Source organism: Bos mutus, chromosome 27, assembly GCF_027580195.1.
Source record: "Bos mutus isolate GX-2022 chromosome 27, NWIPB_WYAK_1.1, whole genome shotgun sequence".
Lineage (NCBI taxonomy): Eukaryota > Metazoa > Chordata > Mammalia > Artiodactyla > Bovidae > Bos > Bos mutus.
The window spans coordinates 34,656,623-34,665,998 of record NC_091643.1 but is presented as its reverse complement, the minus strand read 5'-3'; the positions used below and the strand labels follow the sequence as shown (position 1 = coordinate 34,665,998).

Genomic DNA, 9,376 nt, shown 5'->3' with positions numbered 1-9,376 from the left:
TACAAAGAGAAATATGGCGTGATCGTGACCTCAGTTTTTGGTAACAATAACCCTGTATATGAGACAGCAAAAGAGACACTGATGTATAGAACAGTCTTTAGGACTCTGTGGGAGAGGGAGAGGGTGGGATGACTTGGGAGAATGGCATTGAAACATGTATAATATCATATATGAAACAAGTCGCCAGTCCAGGTTTGATGCACGATACTGGATGCTTGGGGCTGGTGCACTGGGACGACCCAGAGGGATGGTATGGGGAGGGAGGAGGGAGGAGGGTTCAGGGTGGGGAACACGTGTATACCTGTGGTGGATTCATGTTGATATATGGCAAAACCAATACAATATTGTAAAGTTAAAAAATAAAATTAAAAAAAATATAGGCACTTCAGGTTGAGCTGTGTGAGATTCACAGGTCACCAGCCTTAGGCACTTTGTAGAGGTTTAGTTTGAGTAAGGAGACCCTTTAGAAAGGATTTTGATAAGTAAACATAAGATAAAAGGCAACAAGTTTATTATAGATGACCAAGTGCCCAACTGAAGTTGCTCAGTCATGTCCAACTCTTTGCGACTCCATGGACTGTAGCCTACCATACTCCTCCATCCACAGGATTTTCCAGGCAAGAGTACTGGAATGGATTGTCATTTCCTTCTCCAGAGGACCTTCCTGACCCAGGGATCGAACCCGGGTCTCCTGCATTGTAGGCAGAGCTTTTACCGTCTGAGCCACAAGGGAAGTCCATTTTAGATGAAGTAGTGGAAATATTGGGAAAAGGTTAGACATAAGGGTCATTTTAAATGGTAGACAATATTACATGCATTTGGTTTCTTATCCAAGAAAAATGATATAGTGTCTAGTCTGAGATTTCAAACTCAGTGACATAATTCATTATGAGCATTTTAAAAGGAAATTTAATCACTTTCTAAATCATTACTGAATTTGAATTTCCCTCTTCACAGGCTAAATTATACTTGAGATGTGAAGATCAAAACAAAAAAAGAAAAAGAAAATGGAAATGGAAACATTTAGGCAACATGTCTTTTTATATATAGTTTATTCTCTTAGAAATTTTTTTCCTAGAAAATTTATTAAATACTTAACCTAAGATTTTTATAAGAACTTCCCTTGGTAAAGAATTTTCCTGCAACTCTGGAGACCTGGATTCAATCCCTGGTTCATGAAGATCCCCTGGAGGAGGGCATACCAACCCACTCCAGTATTTTACATGGAGAATTCCATGGACAGAGGAGCCTGGAGGGCTCACAAGGAGTTGGACATGACAGAGCAACGAAACGCTACACACACCAAGACTTTTATGTGTATTATCCACTTGCTCATATGTTCTCAGAATGTATTTGGAAAATAGCACTGCATTAATGCCATCCAAAATCATTTTTAGGAGCTTATGTACCAATGCAAAGAACCCTGAGAAAATGTTATAAGCCAATTCTAAGAGCAAGGTACAAATCTGTACCTTGAGAGAGGGGGCAGATAATAGATAAAACAACATAGATTTAATTTAAAGGTAAAACACACTAACTGAATATAGAATATTACATATTTTAATGATATTTCCATAACTACATATTTTATTATTTTGAACTTATTCTATTCCAAATATCAGTTGTAAAATATCTTCCCTAAATTTATCTCTAGCATGAGTATGTGAGAATTAAATGTGAGCTGTTGTCAGTGATAAACTTCAGTTCAGTTCACTTCAGTTGCTCAGTCGTGTCTGACTCTTTGCGACCCCATGAACCACAGCACACCAGGCCTCCCTGTCCATCACCAACTCCCTGAGTTTACAAAAACTCATGTCCATTGAGTCGGTGATGCCATCCAACCATCTCATCCTCTGTCATCCGCTTCTCCTCCTGCCCTCACTCTTTCCCAGCATCAGGGTCTTTTCAAATGAGTTACCTCTTCACATGAGGTGGCCAAAGTATTGGAGTTTCAGCCTCAACATCAGTCCTTCCAATGAACACCCAGGACTGATCTCCTTTAGGATGGACTGGTTGGATCTCCTTGCAGTCCAGGGGACTCTCAAGAGTCTTCTCCAACACCACAATTCAAAAGCATCAATTCTTTGGCACTCAGCTTTCTTTATAGTTCAACTCTCACATCCATACATGACTATTGGTAAAACCATAGCCTTGACTAGGCAGACCTTTGTTAGCAAAGTAATGTCTCTGGTTTTTATTATGTTGTCTAGGTTGGTCATAACTTTCCTTCCAAGGAGTAAGCATCTTTTAATTTCATGGCTGCAATCGCCATCTGCAGTGATTTTGGAGCCCAAAAAATAAAGTCAGCCACTGTTTCCACTGTTTCTCATCTATTTCCCATGAAGTGATGGGGCCAGATGCTATGATCTTAGTTTTCTGAATGTTGAGCTTTAAGCCAACTTTTCCCCTTTCTCTTTCTTTCATCAAAAAGCTCTAGTTCTTCTTCACTTTCTGCCATAAGGGTGGTGTCATCTGCATATCTGAGGTTATTGATATTTCTCCCAGCACTCTTGATTCCAGCTTGTGCTTCTTCCAGCTCAACATTTCTCATGATGTACTCTGCATATAAGTTAAACAAGCAGGGTGACAATATACAGCCTTGATGTACTCCTTTTCCTATTTGGAACCAGTCTGTTGTTCCATGTCCAGTTCTAACTGTTGTTTCCTGACCTGCATACAGGTTTCTCAAGAGGCAGGTCAAGTGGTCTCTTTCAGAGTCTGTCAAATCCAACTCTTTCAGAATTTTCCACAGTTTATTGTGATCCACACGGTCAAAGGCTTTGGCATAGTTTAAAGCAGAAATAGATGTTTTTCTGGAACTCTCTTGCTTTCTCAATGATCCAGCAGATGTTGGCAATTTGATCTCTGGTTCCTCTCCCTTTTCTAAAACCAGGTTGAACATCTGGAATTTCACGGTTCACTTACTGTTGAAGCCTGGCTTGGATCATTTTGAGCACTACTTTACTAGTGTGTGAGATGAGTGCAATTATTTTACTAGCATGTGAGACAAGTGAAATTGTGCAGTAGTTTGAGCATTCTTTGGCATTGCCTTTCTTTGGGATTGGAATGAAAACTGACTTTTTCCAGTCCTATGGCCACTGCTGAGTTTTCCAAATTTGCTGACATATTGAGTGCAACACTTTCACAGCATCATCTTTTAGGATTTGAAATAGCTCAACTGGAATTCCATCACCTCCACTAGCTTTGACAAACTTATTTATACACAATTATAATTCATATGAAAAATAAGCACTGAATTAGTTGATTTTTCCATGTAACAAAGAGACTAGCTATATATGGTTTAGTATAAGCTGCATGTCATTCCAAGGACATCATTTATAAAATTATTGAATTAGATATGTTATAAGCTTGACTAGATACATTCTTATATGTAAGAAATACACAGACTGAAAAATAACATTATTGAAAGTAAAAATATATTAAAAGTAATTCCAGCATTCTCTATTCAGACATGTTCTTCTGGTAGACTTCTCTACTATCTCAAAATGCATGTAATTGACTTCTAAAAATAATTACCTATCATAAGAATCTGTATTATTATTGTTCAGTCACTAAGTTGTTTCTGACTCTTTGCAACCCCATGGACTGCAGCATGCAGGCTTCCCTGTCCTTCACTATCTTCCTGAGTTTGCTCAAACTAATGTCTATTGAGTTGGTGATGCCATCCAACCACCTCATCCTCTGTTGCCCCATAATTTGACTATATGGACCTTTGCAGTAAGTGATGTCTCTGATTTTTAATATACTGTCTAGGGTTGCCATAGCTTTTCTTTCAAGGACCAAACTTTTTATTTTTTTAAATTTCATAGCTGCAGACACGATCCACAGTGATTTTGGAGCCCAAGAAAATAGTATCTGCCATTGTTTCCATTTTTCCCCATCTATTTGCCATGAAATAATGGGACCAGATGCCATCATCTTAGTTTTTTCAATGCTGAATTTTAATCTAGATTTTTTACTCTCCTCTTTCACCCTCATTAAGAGGCTCTTTAGTTCCTCTTCACTTTCTGCCATTAAAGTGGTATCATCTGCATATCTAAGGTTGTTGATATTTCTCCCAGCAATCTTCATTCCAGCTTGTGAGTCATCCAAGCTGGCATTTTGCATGATGTACTCTATATATAAATTACACAAACAGGGTGAGAATATACAGCCTTGAGGTACTCCTTTCCCAATTTTGAACCAGTCTGTTGTTCCATGTCTGGTTCTTACTGTTGCTTCTTGACCTGCATGTAGGTTTCTCAGGAGGCAGGTAAGGTGATATGGTATTCCCATCTTTTTAAGAATTTTCCACATTTGTTGTGGTCCACACAGTCAAAGGCTTTAGCATAGTCAATGAAGCAGAAGTGGATGTTTCTCTGGAATTCCCTTGCATTTTCTTTGATCCAGCAGATGTTGGCAATTTGATCTCTGGTTCCTCTGCCTTTTCTATATCCACCTTGTACATATGAAAGTTACTGGTTCATGTACTGTATAAATACACCTAAATTGAGGTTAAAAAAAAAAATCAAGAACTCTTAGGTTAAAATTGCTACTCTTGAGGAATATTCTCTCCTTAACCATACTCTAAAGAAGCCCCTCTGACTTCTCAACTAAGCCTGTGTTTGTCTGTATTATGCAGTTTTGACAAGAATTCTCCTAAGTCTGTGTAGCCAGGATCCTCCACCCTCAACATCTGATCACCTTCTGTACCTCATCAACTTCCTCACCCTCCAGCATCTCCCAGCGGGTATCCAAGCACCCTGACCTGCCTTCAGCATGCACCCTGTTGAGTCATTTTAGCCAGAATCTCTCCTCCTTTGCAGTTTCCATCCACCAACAGCTTCCTCCCCACACCTACTCCTTCAGTATAAATTTATACTTTCCTTATAGTTTTCAAATTTAAGCCCAATCTCTCCCTCCTAGGACAAAACACCAAATGCAGCAGTCTCAGTATTAGTCACAATAGTCCTTTTAAATAACATCTGCATTACCATTCTTTAACAAGTGGCATGAATAAAATCTCCTTTAACATTACATTACTCAAATATATAGACATTGGAAATCTTTAAATGTTCAGATTCATTGTATTTAAGGTCTAGAAGATACCATTTTTTAATAAGAGCTTGAATATGTGATTCAGTACATCAGAAGAAGAATCAATGAAGAACCATGTCATGTTATCTTATGATAGAACTATCCCAATGCTGAAACAAACTCATTAATTTTGCACAACACATTTATATCTATTACTTTAGAGCTATAGAATCCCAAAAGAAAAACTCACTGCATGGTATTCCATTTGCAAAGTAGAATATATTTTATAGAAGACAAGGAACAATGAAACTCTTGTTTCATGTTGACTAAATTAAATCAACATGAAAACCATCACTATTTAACATATTTTAAACTGTCTCTCATGAAAAAAACTGGCCTGTTATGAATATCTCGAGGTTGTCAACTTCTTAAAAGCAAAACAGGTCAAATGTGTTATGAGAGTCATTACTGCTTTTGACAAATATTTAATTCTTTTCTAAATACGTGATGACAGTTTGCTTCTGGCTCCCCTGAGGTTTAGAATGGGATTAGAGGTTTAGAATGGGAAAGACTAGAGATCTCCTCAAGAAAATTAGAGATACCAAGGGAACACTTCATGCAAAGTTGAGCAAAATAAAGGACAGAAATGGTATAGATCTAACAGGAGCAAAAGATATTAAGAGGAGGTAGCAAGAATAAACAGAAGAACTATACAAAAAAGATCCTCATGACCCAGATAACCATAATGGTATGAACACTCACCTAGAGCCAGACATTCTGGAATAAGAAGTCAAGTGGTCCTTAGGAAGCATTGGTATGAACAAAGCTGGTGGAGGTGATGGAATTCCAGCTGAGCTATTTCAAATCCTAAAAGATGATGCTGTGAAAGTGCTGCACTCAATATGCTGCTAAATTTGCAAAATTCAGCAACAGCCACAGGACTGGAAATGGTCAGTTTTCATTCCAATCCCAAAGAAAGGAAATGCTAAAGAATGTTCAAACTACTGCACAATTAGACTCATCTCACACGCTAACAAAGTAATACTCAAAATTCTCCAAGCAGGGCTTCAACAGTATGTGAACCAGGAACTTCCAGATGTTCAAGCTGGATTTAGAAAAGGCAGAGGAACCAGAGATCAAATTGCCAACATCTGTTGGATCATTGCAAAAGCAAGAGAGTTCCAGAAAAATATCTACTTCTGTTTTATTGACTATGCCAAAGCCTTTGACTGTGTGGATCACAACAAATCATGAAAAAATTCTTAGAGAGATGGGAATACCAGACCACCTGACCTGCCTCTTGAGAAATCTGATTGCAGGTCAAGAAGCAACAGTTAGAACTGGACATGGAACAACCAACTGGTTCCAAATTAGGACAGAAGTCTAGGCTGTATATTGTCACCTGTTTATTTAACTTATATGCAGAGTGCATCATGAGAAACACTGGGCTGGAAGAAGCACAAGCTGGAATCAAGATTGCCGGGAGAAATATCAATAACCTCAGATAGGCAGATGACACCACCCTTATGGCAGAAAGTGAAGAACAGGGAGACCTGGCATGCTGTGGTTCATGGGGTCGCAAAGATTTGGACACAAATGAGTGACTGGACTGAACTGAACTGAAAGTGCCTCTTGATGAAAGTGAAAGAAGAGAGTGAAAAAGTTGGCTTAAGGCTCGACATTCAGAAAACGAAGATTATGGCATCTGGTCCCATCACTGCATAGCAAATAGATGGGGAAACAGTGGAAATGGTGACAGACTTTACTTTTGGGGGCTCTAAAATCACTGCAGATGGTGACTGAAGCCATGAAATTAAAAGATGCTTGCTCCTTGGAAGAAATGTTATGACCAACCTAGACAGCATATTAAAAAAAAAGTAGAGACGTTACTTTGTCAACAAAGGTCCGTCTAGTCAAAGCCATGGTTTTTCCAGCCATGTATGCATGTAAGAGTTGGACTATAAAGAATGCTGACCCCCAAAGAACTGATGCTTTTGAACTGTGATGCTGGAGAAGACTCTTGAGAGTCCCTTGGACAACAAGGAGATCCAACCAGTCCATCCTAAAGCAATCAGTCCTGAATATTCATTGGAAGGACTGATGCTGAAACAGAAACCAATACTTTGGCCACCTGATGTGAAGAACTGACTCATTTGAAAAGGCCCTGATGCTGGGAAAGATTGAAGGAGGGAGGAGAAGGGGAAAACAGAGGATGAGATGGTTGGATGGCATCACCAACTCGATGGACACGAATTTAGGTGAGCCCCAGGAGTTGGTGAAGGACAGGGAAGCCTGGCGTGCTGCAGTCTATGGGGTCACAAAGAGTTGGACTGAGCGACTGAACTGAATAGAACCCCTGAGGTTACAGAGGAATGTATGATTCAATCTGGTTAGATGGTTGGGGCCGTACGTGAAATTTGCCACTTTCAGGCAGGGGCGCCTAATTGCTGGTCTGAGATCTTCTTAAACTCACTATTCTCTCTGTAATAGCTGCCAACAGCAATTGAAATTTTGGATGTTTTTTCAGCCCACTATGTCCCTAAATGAGCAGAACTTCTCTGCTTTCCAGAGATGGACATGTAGTTCTCCTACAAGAATGACTTCCAATACTTAGATTTTGTATTTATAACCACAGCATAATATAGCCTGTCTGCACTAGTAGTCGTATCACCTCTGCCTCTATGGAAATTACCATTCTTAAGAAAAATAGATAATAAAATGCATAACGTGGTGATGCAATACTTTGTTTTAGCCTTTACAAAAACAGAAAAGTTGCTGATTTTGTCATGTATAGAATTGTACAGGATAAAGGGTAACCATTTAGGATAATTTTTGGAGTACAATTTCTAGGATTCTTAGATATAAATTCAATTTTGATTATTCCATCTAATTTGTCTAGCAGCATTTAGTTGAGAATTCCTTATTTAATGATACAAATAAAAATTCATCTGTTTTTGACAGATTAAGTATACTTATTAGTCTAGCTTGATTTCTGGCTTCTTTGCAGTGTTTTCACCCCCTTCAAATGAGAGAGTTCTAATTACTTTCTTGTGAGTTCAGAATTTGAAATATTTGAGATATCTGAGAAATTTTCTTTCTTTTTTTTTTTTTTTTTTCACCCGGTATTCCCAGGCGGTCTCCCATCCAAGTACTAACCAGGCCCGACCCTGCTTAGCTTCCGAGATCAGACGAGATCGGGCGCGTTCAGGGTGGTATGGCCGTAGACCGAGAAATTTTCTTATACTAAATTTTTTGTTCAGATTTTCTAGTTTTCCATACTATTGAAATGTTAATGTAGTATATTCAAAGCTGTGTTTATCTCTGTATCTGGTATATCTATATTTGCACTTATGCAAATATTTTGTTTAGGACTGAGATCTATGATTATATCATGTACATATCAAACAAATGAAGAAAAATTTCAAAAGGCAACCTCAAAATCACTTTGTTCTTGACTGAGTTTAGAGATTCACGGTAATAATCAACCTATATGCAGTATCCACTGTGTGGAGACTCTGGGAGAGATATCTTCCCTGGAGTCTAAATTTTTCCACTGTAAAACATGTGCGGTTGTTTTCATGTAAACCTCAGCTTTAGAAAGGGAGGAACGGAGACTCAAATTCATATATTGGTCAGAAAAGATTACAGACCAAATGAGCACTTGAGTCTGAGTTATCCATTGATTTTTGTCACTAGATCATTACTCATTTTTAAGGGGGGAAAAAAAGGAAAGAGTATAGCTGTCACCTGTAAACCTACCACCCAAATGAGCAAATGTGGGGATTTTTGCATTTGGTTTCCTGCTCTTGCCCCAGAGTTGCCTCCAGCTACCTGTGCCCATCACAGGAGCCAGGTCTCAGTAGGCTGTGGCACAGGTCCTGATTACTGCTGGGTCTTTCTGTTCTGCTTCTGACCCACAGTGATTGAAAAAAAAAAAAAAGCTTGGATGGATTTTAAGCTTTTCAAAAAAACATTTAAACCATCACTGTGGTATTTGGGTTTTGGATGAGTAACATAATAGAGGTCCAACTTAACTGGCATTTTAGTGTTTGGAAAATGTATCTGTTGTACACAATGTGAAACGGAGAACAAGAATCCATCTTCTTACCATCCATGCAAGAAAGTTGTTACTTACTAAGTTATCATTAATATTACATATTATCAAACTTTAAAAATATGGCCAATTTTATTTCATCAAAATGACAGATTTCTCTCTGTACTATTGTTTTGACCATGGTAAGATTAATCAACTTTCATGGGCTTAATGTCCAGTTGTATTCCTACTTTTTTCCATCATTTGAGGATGATGGCTTTTCTTTATTGGTGTTTGGGAATTCAT

The 9,376-nt window shown here is 38.4% G+C and overlaps 1 pseudogene; it reads right to left on the bottom strand.

The window, feature by feature from the left end:
- Positions 1-8,153: 8,153 nt before the first annotated feature.
- On the bottom strand, positions 8,154-8,255 carry LOC138985980 (5S ribosomal RNA; annotated as a pseudogene).
- Positions 8,256-9,376: the final 1,121 nt, after the last annotated feature.